Raw genomic sequence first — 13,539 nt, forward strand, 5'->3', positions numbered from 1 at the left:
GAAACATTTATACCAGTTGTTAATCTGGCCTTTCACACGCTTCGTGCTGCCTCAGCTCTCAGCAGATCAACGTACGGCACTGCAGCTGAGCTGACAACTCCTCGGCCAAAATGACAATGTGTGAATTAGTTTGTCCAGAAGCCAGCCCTGTTTTCACACAATCATTGTGTTTTTATATCACAGCACATGCTGTGGGTTCATCATCAATTAGATTTTTTATTTTTCTTGCGGAAACATTTTTCCTTTATTCCACATATGAGCACAGCAGATGTGACCATCAATGACTTTTTCTTAGTTTATTAACGTAAACAAAAGTGAACTTCATTTTCCGTTTTGGCTGTTTCTGTCGTCTACAGAAATGCACTTACTTAAAGCAACAAAAAGAAAGTTACAGGAAGAAGAAGAAATGTGCACATTTTGCATGATTTTGTCACCATTCAGGTGAGAAGTGGCCTGCTTTGTAAAACAGAGCAGGGCTCCGTGCATGTGCAGTGACCTGAAACTTCACTGCCAGCTGCTGTTAAAGAGCCACACATCTGGAGTCACGTCAGGTGTTTATTCTGTACGGTACAAGCTTGTTATATGCAAAACCATCATCTCTGCAGAGTGTTCAGGAAATAGAAATAAAAAAAAGAGCATGAAAAGAAACAAAATAACAGTAAAACCTTTACTTTACGCAGGACTAAAGTAAAATCCACTAACCCACCAAGATTTGTAATTGTTGAAAACATGTTCTATTTTGAACTGCTTTCTTAGTCATGTTTTTTATGCAGCAGTTTTAAAGTCTGTGCAGCGTTTAGAAAAAAGTTGACTCAACAGAACAGAGATGTCAAATCTGAAGTAGATTGTGTAGGTCTGTAACGCTGCAGAGGAAAAGAGTTTGTCAGCAAACTGCAAGAGAGCGATGCAGCACGAAGTCAATGTGGATTTTGTGGAAATTCTTCTCTTCAGCCAGCCTAAATGCTTGTCAGTAAAATGTTAAAATGCAAGCTGAAAGTCAGCCGCTATAATTAAGGTGAAAGTGTGTCTTTAACGCTGTGGTAGAGCTGACGAGAATGATCGCATTAGAAGTTTTGCACTGTGCACATGTTCATGAGAACATTACTGAAACACGACTGTTCTTACTGCTGTTACAGCCACAAGCAAGAGTTTTGTTCTTAAAGATGCAGCATCTGCCCTCCAAGGGAAGTTTTTTTTTTTTTTTACTTTGTAATAGCCATCAAATTAAATAAAAATAGAAATAATGGACGGAATATGTAGAAACAGAATGATCTTAAGGCTTTACATGGATTCTTCAAGGTCAAATCAGATCTTAAGAGTCCTGAAGCATTTAGACACAGCAGCAGGTTTAATAGAGGATATTTCATCAGAAAAGTTGGAACAGAGTTTTTGTGTCTCTAAATTACTCTGATCCTGCACCGGTTCCCCTAAAGAAGAAATAGTTAACAAAATTAGAAGAATGCTAAGTTGAACTGTGAGTTTAACTAAAGATTTAATAAAATATTTAAATATGACAATAAATCAACCAAATTTACAAATGCTTCTATTTCCTGCTCTCTCTTTTCTAAATTTTCCAACAATACTCTTTTATTTTCTCACGTTCTCTCTCATGAAATCACTAAAGTCTCAAGATTTCTCAATTTAAACTGAACAAAGTCCTTATATTAAGATTCAAACCCAACTAAGGCTTAAAATACCAGCATCTAAACACAATTTGATTTTACAATCCCAATTTATAAGGATGGCAGAGTCATCAGGTCAGAGCTGCCTTACAGCAAACAGGTTGCAGGTTCACAACTAGCCTGTGGTCTTTCTGTGTGTAATTTGCATGTTCCCACCTGTGCATGGTGGGTTTTATCCAGGTACTTTGGTTTTCTCCCACATATCAAATCAATCTTTAAATATTTCAACTCAGCATTTCCTATATTCCAAGGCCTAAACACAACAACATCATAAGTTCCTGAGACCTAAGTCCAACAGTATCTTATGATCCCACAGTTTCAACTCAACAAGTTCCTCATATCTCATTTTTAGAGCTGGAGGATCTTAAGATCCCAAGGTTTACACTTAACAAAGTCTTAAAATCCAATATTTTAATCCAACAAAGTCTCTTAGATTTCCATGATCTAAGCCCACAAAAATCTTAAGATTCCAAGACCTAAACCCAACTACTTCTTAAGATCCTGACATTGAAACCCAACAAAGTCTTAAGGTCCCATGTTTTAGACCCAAAAAGAATAAAAAAAAATCTGAACTCAGCAATGGGAAGGAATAAAAACACATAAAATGCTGCCAAGCTTGAAAACTGAATCAAAAAAGTACTTAATACTTTAGTCTGATTCAATAAAGTACATGGAAAACTTTTCACCATGATACGTTTGACTGTTCATAAAGAAGTCACATAACATCTCGCATGTTATCACCATTATGAAGGAGTCTATGCAAATACATGAGGTCTTACTGCAGAGTATTAGGGCTATTGATGAATATTTTTGCAATGCATATAAAAATCCACAGAGTAAACATTTTGTTTACACGTTATTGTTGCATTATGCAGTAAAATTCACTGTGGTATCACTACATTTGTATGTACAGTAATGCATCTAGTACTTCACCAAATATGCACAAACCTAACATGCTGCTCTGCTAGAGTCTGAATTTACCAAAATGTTAATTATTTTCCCTCAACAAGCTTGCATAAAATGATAAACAGCATCAATCAATAAATTCATGAGGCAAATGTTAAACTGCCAATCCTGATGAAAATCTGCCGACTCCAGCATTTTTCTACAGATATTCGTCAATTCTTAGATGATTGCACCTTTCAAATAGGAGACAGCAATGTCCTGGTCTAAAGAATTTGTTGTATTTAGTCTTTAATTTGTGTATTGTGTATGTCAGGTGTTCAAAGGGGGTACATTGTTAAAAAGCTGGTCTTGTTTTTTTATTATTTTTTTAATCTACATACACGTTCAAGTTCTAGAATTGTGCCGCTCCAGGTGGCTGCATGTTGGAGCAGCTCTGTTACTTTCATTCTGAGATTTTGCTTTTGGAAACTTTAATTCCTCTTTTTCTGGATGTAAATCACATTTTTTGGATGATTGTTTCCTCTGCTATCAGATGCTGTGCAGCTGGAAGGATTTTTACTGAAACTTTTTTAGTTTTGGACATTTGTTCTGATGCGTAACCATGACAACAAGGCAGTTTTCTACAGCCAACAGCAGCTGATTAACATCTCAAAAGCTCAAATAATATCTCAACTGCAGCCCCAAATCTCAAATGAGTTGAAAAGGATGTTCTGTGGATGCATTCTCATCTACCTGCCAGCTGTGCTCGAGTGCCTGACCACTGAGATCCTGGAACTAGCAGGAAACACGGCTCATGACAGCGGAAGGACAGGATCGTCCCTCGGCACCTACAATTGGCTGTCCACAGCAACGAGGAGCTCAGCAGACTGCTGGGAGGAGTGACCATCGCTCTGGGAGGAGTTCTGCCCAGCATTCAGGCGGTCCTACAGCCCGGAGGAACTGAGAGGCCAGCCGAGTCTGGGTGGACGGATCGGACGGCATCTGCAGCCAGTTTCTTAGGATCCACTGTGGGATGGACCTTTACAAGAGATCCTTCCTGTCTACAACCATCAGCATCTATAACATCTCTTAATGACATGAGGATAACGAGTTACAACAACAAATAATTTCTCTTTGGGATTAATAAAGTTTTTTTTAATTGAATTGAATTGAATTGAAGTTTGTGTCGCACGACTGTAGGACTGAGGCACACTCCAAGTGAACGCATCTTTATGTTTGGTGTTTTGATCAGTGCCAGAGCTGAAGATTTGCAGCCCTATGTTCGTGTCCTAAAAAATGAAAGAAAGAATGGACAGAGGACAGGAAGGTGGACATTTGTCCTGTAGAGCAGCGATCGTCAAAAGGAGGCCCTCGAGGGGTGTGTGGGTGAGGTTGGGAAGGATGGTGGCAGTGACTGACTGAAGGATGGAAAACATTATGAACATGGGGAATAAAAGCATTTATATGTTTTCATGCTTTTCTTAGTTCCAGTAAGCAAAAGCATCAGAGATTAAAAAAAGTTGTAACCCCTTTTTCTTGGAGCACATGATCCTTCACTTCCTGATGCACATCGTGATGCAGCTTTGTGTCTCTACAACTATAAGCAATACCTGCAGACTATCTGAATCTATCATCAAAAAAATAAATAAGCCAGACATTTTATGACAACAGCAGAAAAACTGCCCACACAACTGTTTACCTCCACCATACAGAGCAGGCTGGGGGGGGGGGGGGTACAGATGTGATTTGTGCATGCACATCATGTATGTGTTTGGGTTTATGCTTATTCTGTGCAACTCCATTTGTAGCTTAATTCAAGTATGCAGAGGTGGATAGTTAACAAATTTGACAAATCCTGAAGCTAAACTCGACAAAACAACTCGAGTTTTGTTGTTCTGTTTATTTTTTCTGCCTTAACATCCGTCCATTGGCCACAAAGATAGGAAAAACAACGACTTTAAACTCAACAGAAACCAGTTAACATATTGCAATTAAACATTTCTGAACGTTTCATTACCAGTCTGCAGTTCATAAAATATTTTGCTAACAAACCGGGAAGACTTGAGCAGTTAATGCTATTTTCAGCAAAGATCTCCCACAATGAGTAGAACCGAGTGTGTTAAAGACGACGCTCAGCTTGTACCACGCCAAATACAGTAGTTCAATATCTGTCAAACTGACTGAGTGATCACCGTTCTTGTGTTTGCTGATTGGTTGATTTGCTGTGGCAGCCATCTTGAATCACACCGACCCCACTAAAAAATCAGTTTACTGTCCATCCATCCATCCATCCATCCATTATCTCTACCCACTTCTTCCTTTTCGGGTCACGGGGGTCACTGGTGCCATATCCAGCTATCACTGTGTGAGAGATGGGGGACACCCTGGACAGGTCTCCAGTCCATCACAGGGACACATAGAGACAAACAACCATTCACTCTCTCACTCACACCTAGAGACAATTCAGAGTTACCAATCAGTCTAACATGCATGTTTTTGGTCTGTGGGAGGAAACTGGAGCACCTGGAGAAAACCCACGCATGCACGGAGAGAACATGCAAACTCCACCCAGAAAGGTCCCCGGACCGAGATTTGATCTGGGGTGACCTGTTTACTGAGAGGCAGCAGCTCTACCAACTGCGCCACCGTGCTGTACATCCAATTATTATTTTCTGTGTCATTAAAAGCTGTCCATTGGTTCATGATATATTTAGTGATAAAGTGTGCCCGCACACACACAGAGAGGCTATCGCACGTCTTTGACCTTTGTGCAGCAAGCAATAATAAATAAAAACATTAATTCTTTATGGATGAAAATGAACGTGACCATTGAAAATTAGCAAAGAAAATGGTAGTGTTGGTTTTTTTTAAACTTGTAAGTCAGAGGGAGTGGTAGCATTACATGAAGTCAGTTTTCACTGATGTTACTCATCCTGTTCTTTGCAGCAACAGAATAAAAGGACAAATTGTACGTCCATTATAATAGATGCAGTATAACAGCAGTGACTGTCATGTTCTAAGAGAACTACAAAAAATAAGGCACCTTGTTTGCTTTTATAATACAACAGTGTGAGTCTGCAAACTGTAGCTTTATTTTATTCTCTCCATTTTAATTGAACCCTTCCAACACAACCAAACCTGTGTCTGTGCTCTCACCCAACAGAACCACAGAGAACTCTATTACACCAGACGTGACGCTTGTCTGGACAACCTCAGAGTCCAGACACCATGTAATGCAAGTCCAATCTTTAACATAACACCGTCATACCAGGCCCGGTCAAAGATACCAAACAAATTAAAAAGTGTTACGGGCTTCATATATAAATTCAATTCAGTTTATTTATTTAGCGCCAAGTCACAACAGAAGTCATCTCAGGACACTGAACAGAAACATTCATATATAAAAGTAATAATTTAACATTATTTATCTGAGGAGCAGACTGCTTTGAGTTTAACTCCATCACAGACTCTCATCTTGAGCAAGCATGGAGGCGACAGTGGAAAGGAAAAACTCCCTCATGAGGAAGAAACTTTTAGCAGAACCAGGTCAGGACAAGCGGCCATCTGCTTTGACTGGCTGGGTTTGAGAGGAACAGATACACAATGGCAGGTCAAGAATCACATGCTAAGATAGAAATAGTGTAAAATGAAAACTATTCAATTTTAACAATTCATTATAAGAAATTAGGTCAGTTTGTCCTCCAATAGTTTAAGCCAACAGCAGCATAACAAGCTGACCCTAACTATAGGATTTATCAACAAGGAAAGTCTTAATCCCAGTCTTAAAACTGGACAATGTGTCAGCCTCATGGACAGAAACTGGAAGTTGGTTCCACAAGAGAGGAGCCTGATAACTGGAAGATCTTCCTCCCATTCTGCTTTTGGAAACTCTAGGAACCACAAGTAAACCTGCAGTCTGAGAGTGAAGTGCTCTGTTGGGAAAATATGGAACAATAAGATCAGTAATGTAAGATGGAGCTAGGTTGTTGAGGGCTTTGTAGGTTAGAAGTAAGAATTTGAATTGTTTTCTGAATTTGATAATATATACAAGCTGAGAACTTTTTCTTTCGGCTGCCCTCTTCACCAAAGTGAACAAACTCTCATGAGGTTTTTGAAATTGTTTAATGCCGGATGCCCTTCCTGATGCAACCACAGCCCACTGCGTGGAGCAGGGGCTTTAAGTGGGTGGAGGGTGGAGGCAGATGTGGGTGCCTCACCTTTTCCATCCACATTTTGTTACAGGGGGGAAATAACACAAAAAATAAAATTCAAAACCAACTTTAAAATGATCCAAATGGAACTACTTTTTATGTGTTTATGGTTATTTATTTGGTGTTGCTCATATTTTGCCATGTACAGATATTTCAATATTTTAAAATCTTTTTAATGAAAAATCAGAAAAGATGACAATGAAAGGAAAAATCATTGTGTCAATCTTCAGTTTAGAGGAAAAATTGCAGGTTTGCAAAGTATTTTTGCATCATTAATCTGTTTCTTCTGACACTGATAGCAATGTTTTGGATTTGTTATCAAGCCCTGCTGATTTGTATCTACTGCAGCAAAACTGTTCCTGTTGCTAATATTGAACACCTTTGGTCTAGTCGCTCACTGTCTCATTTCTCTCTGCACAAAACTACATGTATAGACTCAACCAGCACCATAAAGACTGACCGACGACGATCTATGCAGCTTGAAGAAAAATAAGCTGAATCAAACTGAGTAGGATTCACTGCTTGAAGCTCTGAGAGTCAAAAAGTCAGCTGAGCTGCGGCACCGCTGAGGTCAAACCCAACTCAGACGCTCTGCCCACACTGCCAGGCTGTCTCAGCCCAAAACGTTAAAACATAATAAGTCTTTAGGTGAGTGGGAGAGAAGCAGTGGGAAAGAGTGCAACTCCATTCACCGCAGCTGACAACATAAAACTCTGAAAGCGTTCTCTAAAACGTTTGATAAGTGTTGAGCTAAAGAAATGATATGGTATTAGATAAAATCCTCACCAACTTGTGCTCTGATCACATACTGGAACATAATACTGGTTGGTTTTTTTTGGTACCACAATAAGTCTCCCCTTATAAATGGCTAATAAATAGTTTATAGGTACATTATAAATTCCTCTATAAACACTTTATAAAACATTAATAACTGCTTATTATGCATTAATTAAGGGTGACAAAGAGACAAAACTGACCAGTTTGTTGCCAAATAGTGATTCAAATCTGTTCACCTCTATATTTCATCTAGAGTTGTTATATTAAACATTTCAGACTAAGTTACTAATTTGTAAGCACAATAAACATTTGTAAACCTAAAGTTTTTAGGATATAATTTTAGATGTATGTACTTATAATGCAGTGATACAGTACAATATTATATGCTAAAGAAATAGGTTTACAAATGCTTATTGTGCTTACAAGGTAGTAACTTAGTCTAAAATGTTTAATATAACAACTCTACGTGAAATATATAGGTGAACAGATTTGGCAAAAAACTGGTCAGTGTTGTCTCTCTGTCACCCTTAATTAATGCATAATAAGCAGTTATTAATGATTTATAAAGTGTTTATAGAGGAATTAATAATTATCTATAAACTAGTCATGTATAAGGGGATCCTTATTGTAAAGTGGTACTTTTTTTTTAGCGGTGGCCTACCAGCCGTCGTGCATGTGCATTCTTCTAGGAATCACTTCCATTATGTCTAGAAAAGCTGCCTGTAAATCAGGTTATCAAGGCTAACCAAATTTAATATAAATGATAATAAATTAGAAATACATGATATTTACCGCATCTAGCTAATTTTATAGTAAATCTCAATATATGGTAAACCAACATGCATTGCAAAAATATATAACTTTATTTATATTTACTGAACATAGCATGTGTAAAACCAAAATATGCAGAATGATCTATGACAACACTTCTTTAAACTGTTGTAGACTCGAGCATTCTGTTGTTTTGTTGGTAAATAATACTCACTGTGAAGTCATTGGAGTAGATCAACTTTGTGCGTACTGATGATGCAACATATTTTACAAGATTTTCAATTCAGGCTTTTTAAACTTTTTTGAAATTTGTAAGACAAGAAATAGACTAAACAAATGAAAGAGGATAAAAATGTTTTTCGATTGGGCTCTTTACACACACACACACTCCTAACGGTGACTCTCACACACCTGTACTTCATGCCCGTGTGTTTTCCTGTGGACTCCTTCAGGGAGATGTGGCGTGGAGTAAAAGAGCCGAAACTGCGGGCGATGATGGCCACGGTGCGGAACTTGGCCCTGGCCTGGTTCACCACGTTGGGGCTGGTGGTGCTCTGCTTGCTGTGGTCCCCATTGCCCCTCTTCAGGTTGTGATCCGTGCAGGCGATGGACACCTGCATGGCTGAGCTTCTGCAGATGTGGCAGAACCAGAGAAGCAGCTGCAGCTGAATGGAAACAGCCGGTTGTCGGTGAAGCTCTTTTTAACAAGCCTTACGTTAATCTCTCTCCGTTTTTGTTTAAATTGTGCATTCAGGTCCTGCTTCTTCTCAAGTTCTGGTCTGGATCCTCATGTTCTTTTCCAGAGCTTCTTCACGTGCATCACTTTCTTCTTCAAAATCAAAACAAACCTAAAAAAGCTTTATCTCTTTTTTTTCTGTGCTCAGATCAAACCTCCCATTTTGTAGCCTTTTTGAAAGAACAAGTTAATCATCAAAACCTTGGGAGGGGGAAACAAAAAAAGACGGGTGCTTCCAGGATCCCCAGCTGACTCGGTGCTCCTCCTGTGAGTCCCTCTGATGCTGAGCTTCAAGCTGTTTTCTTTCCTCTAACAGGGTTTTAGCTGCAGAGGCAGAGATGATGTAGAGAGTGGCAGAGATGTGAGCCGGGCGATGCGCTCTCCCTGCTCTGACTGTGGGAACAGTGTGCGAGCGATGGCATGTGGGAGAGAGAGGAGAGGCGGGTGAGGGAGGGGAGATGGGGTCAGAGACTGGATAAGGAGGCAGATGAAGTCGAGGGAGGAGAATCACTCTCAGGTCCTGAAGGTCACCACCACACTTCTGCTATCTGCAGTTTTGTCCCTCTTCTTTCACTCGTTCCTCACTTGCTGATGGTAATGTGTGGCACTAATGTGGCCCAGTTTGGAACTAACACCCCCCCCACACACACACACACACAGGCTCTCAAGTTCACCAGTATTTACTGTGTACTTTGAGTGGATTCTCAGATCCTCTTGTTGTTGATTCTCTCAGCAGAGCAGCTCCATCACTGACAGAACAGATTCAGGGATCTGAAAGACATCTGCAACAGTTTTCTCTGTAAATCCTCCCTCACACTTGCTTTCAGCTGATGTCTTAGCTGTCCTCCTCCTCCTCCCCCTTATTGTTCTTTTCATCTGTCACTCCTTAAAGTTTTTTCTATAAATAAATAAATCCTTAAAACTCACACATTAAAGTTTCTAGTCTATCTGCACACTCCACAAGAAGTTCCAACAAAGTTCAGTCAGGTCTTCAGGATGAATTTTTTTTTTTTTTTTTTTGATGAAACGTTTTGTCTTTCATCCAAAGGACTTCATCAGTCCGAGGAGTCACAAACAAACTCAGTCCCACAAGCAGCACACTCACATAGTGGACCAACCAGTTTTATGGTGGAAAATATAGTTTCTGGAGTCTGCCCTCTCCCCCGTCGACTCCTCTGAGGCAGCCATAGTCAATGTGGTTCAAAATATCAAAGTTCATGCTCAATAATCCAGGTTAAAAAAAAATCCAACAAAGTGGGATTGTTGAGCATGAACTTTGTTGTTTTGGACCACTTTGGCTATGGCTGCCTAAGAGGAGTCGAAGGGGGAGAGGGTGGGCCCCAGAAACCATCTTATCACCATAAAACTGGTTGGTCCATGCGAGTTATGGGACTGAGTTTGTTGTTGAACGGAGTACCTAGACACTACTTCGGAAGATTCCCAGCCACTCTGACTGGAAACGCTGAAAGGGAGCGTGAAATGGACCTCTGTACCGGAGCTGATTTATCTTCTGCAAAGGTAACGAGTCGTCACGCACTGAGTGTACCAGGGCTGAGCTGGGGTCGGAGGAAGGGTGCCATTCCTGGTCAACACATTTTCCTTCCTCCATCTAAATCCTCCTCTTTAAATCTAAATCTATCCTCTTTTAAACCTCTTCGCCAGTAAATCAAGCTAAATGCCTTCAGAGATTAAATATTCTCCATCAGTAATCCTCTGCTGTCTTGCTATTTGAACTTGCTAAGTTTATTAATCAGAAACAGATCAGCCAATCAAGTGTACATGTTTTGATGTTAAATGACCACATTTATTCTGATGGGTCAAAGATAAATGATGTCTCATGTCACTAATTATACACTCCACTCTCAAGTTATCTTGGTCACATGGCAGAAATTTAACTCGAAAAAGAAAGAATCCGTTGTTAATTAAACAATTAATATTCTTTGTGCTTGAACTAGCTTTAAGAATAATTAATTAATAGAATGTCCACAGCAAAGCTGTCCCGACATACTACAACAGTATAACTCCTACCCACTTGAAAATCTTGGACCATAAACATTAAGGTTTCTCTACATTCCCTGTTCCGTTCCAGAAAAACACTCATCACAAGGACTAAAAACATTTGCAAACAAATCCCTTAGTGATGGGGACAATGACGCACCGCTTGATTTGTATGAAAATAAAACTTAACAGTTGAATTCAGAGCAACAGAGGAGAGTCTCTTGCTCTGTCCACCCCAACACACACACACACACACACACACACACTATCTGTCACTTTACTGAAATGTACTTACCTTTTCAGAGCACAGCTAATGGAAAAGTCACTCATTCAAGATCAATAACACGTTTCTCCAAGGAGGGATGTACTGATCCTAATTGATTTCTGATAAGAAACTAGCGCAGTCCTAAAGCCTCTCCTTGTAAAAAAGATTGGAACAATGAATACAAACTATGATACTTAGAATGTATTAAATGCAGATTAACTCAAACTGTGTTTGGGAAGAAAGGATTCATGTTTTTATTACCTGCTGCAGAAGGTCAAGGCAGAGCAATAAAGTTTTTGCTTGTATGCATGTGTGTGGGTGTGTATGTGTGTGTGCTGGTCTGTCTGTGTCTTTTGCAAAATATCTCATAAATCACTGAATGAATTGTAATTAAACTTTCAAGAAGAAATCACTGGACGTTTAACATTTGAAGTCAACCCTATTTAAGATGGCCGCCACAGCTATAAAGAAAAACAGATTAATTTCAGCCAAATTTAAAGAACCTGAGCTAAAATTTGGTGTGGTAGCAGCTGCCTGATATTCACAGCTCTTAATAAGCTTTAACAGATCACTTGGGACATTCAATATTGAATGTGACTGTGCAAAATGTTTTTTTCCAAGGTCTCGCCAAAATGGCTAAATTTCAGAATTTCTCAACAACAACAAAAAAAAAGATAGTCTAAAATCAAGCAATGCTCATTTTTAAGGAATGCTATGTCTAAAATTTATAATGTAAGTGGGTGTTGAAATGTGAAATAACTTGAAATGAATTGTATCTGTCATGAACCAGAGGCCGGATCGCAAACAACAACAACAACCACTGAGAGGGTTAAAAGGTTTATTGTGAAATAAAGTAAAACCCTGGAGTAGGTCCGGTTCTGGGCCGGTTCCGATCTTCTGATTGGTAGTTCGTGATTGGGTAGTGTTGAAGTGGCGGGCTGCCAGTAGAAGTAGAACTGATGTTAAGGTCCACTGGAACGGAGTCCAACAGGCTTGCAACTAAAAGATAAAGGTTAGTAGATGCAGGGGGAAAGAGACTAATTGGGGAAATGAATCTGTGGGAATCAGATTCAGGGATAAGGATAAGTCCGTGATACAGAATGAGCTTGACCTTTAATCCGTGATCCAAAAAACAGTCAGAAGGGAAAGGCAGAGTTCATACCGTGAAGTCAGTTGTTCAGCAGAAGTATCCAGTACGTGATCCAAAAGAGAGTCAAAAAACAAGAGCATGAGTCGGTACCTGATCAGATGAGCAAAAGCAGACGAGGGCTGAGGCAAAAGCGTGGTCGTGGTCAAGGCAAGGGTCATGAACGTGATGAGTCAATCAATGGAATGCTGGAAAGTCTACTGCTGATGAGACAGGATAGAGAATCTGGCCCAGACTGAGAGGAATGAGTGAACTTAAGTACTGACTGGACCAGGTGGTGGAGCTGTGGGATAATGAGCGGTGACAGGTGACATGAGTTGAGTGATTACTGAGTGTGCAGCATGACAGAGGAGCTGACAGAGAGCAGAGCTATGACACCTTGTTGCTGTTTTAAGTGGTCTATAAATAAATTGGTATGGTATGGTATGGGTATAAACAGGAAAGCGGCGATTTTGGAATGCCTACCCAAATTTCACACCTTTTTGAAGGTTTACAGCCTCTGCATTTGAACGAACTCCTAAGGATTTTGCTCAGTCAGTTTTAAACTTGGCCATTTTGTTCAATAGGCTTGGGGGAAGAAAATTTATCTAAACAGTTTGTTTTGGAGCATGGTGAAGGGGCAGGGCCAGACCTCAAAGTTTGACATCTCGCCATGAAAAATTAAAAGCAAATAGCTCCCACATGAAAACTGTCTGAGCCATTAAACCCTCAGTGACTGATCCACATCCGGTCCCCTGCAAGACTGAATGGTCAAATCATGACATGACTTAAGCAATGCCCCCTGAAAATAGGAAGTATAAAGTTTTTATTGAACGGTCCCTATCTGACTCCTGTTAAGTAATCAGCATGATAGTGTGTCCAGTGACCGAAGACATGTTGGTGTAACTTGCTTTCCAACACTGACAGTTTTGGGTGGAGCATGTGGGCGTCGCAACATGGTGAAATAAGACGTAACACCGTCGCCATACGTTTGGCTCTAAATTCCACAGATTTGAACCGAGGTGCGCCAAAATCCACCCCTTGAACAGGAATCCATGATAATTGGCCAATAGCCTCCACAGTGCCCC

General features: G+C 39.9%; 1 protein-coding gene and 1 long non-coding RNA gene across 2 annotated transcripts in view; both read right to left on the bottom strand.

Annotated features, from left to right (window-relative positions):
• The window catches only part of LOC119410533, an 81,264-nt gene extending 72,468 nt beyond the window's left edge, over positions 1 to 8,796 (bottom strand). Inside the window, exon 1 of the long non-coding RNA XR_005186849.1 lies at positions 8,738 to 8,796. This is a non-coding gene — a long non-coding RNA (uncharacterized LOC119410533). The remainder of the gene's footprint in view (positions 1 to 8,737) is intronic.
• kcnab1a (potassium voltage-gated channel subfamily A regulatory beta subunit 1a) overlaps positions 1 to 13,539 on the bottom strand; it is a gene marked incomplete at its 5' end in the record, with an annotated part of 144,961 nt that overhangs the window by 115,292 nt on the left and 16,130 nt on the right.

This window comes from Nematolebias whitei, chromosome 6 (genome assembly GCF_014905685.2).
Source record: "Nematolebias whitei isolate Nwh7 chromosome 6, NemWhi1, whole genome shotgun sequence".
Lineage (NCBI taxonomy): Eukaryota > Metazoa > Chordata > Actinopteri > Cyprinodontiformes > Rivulidae > Nematolebias > Nematolebias whitei.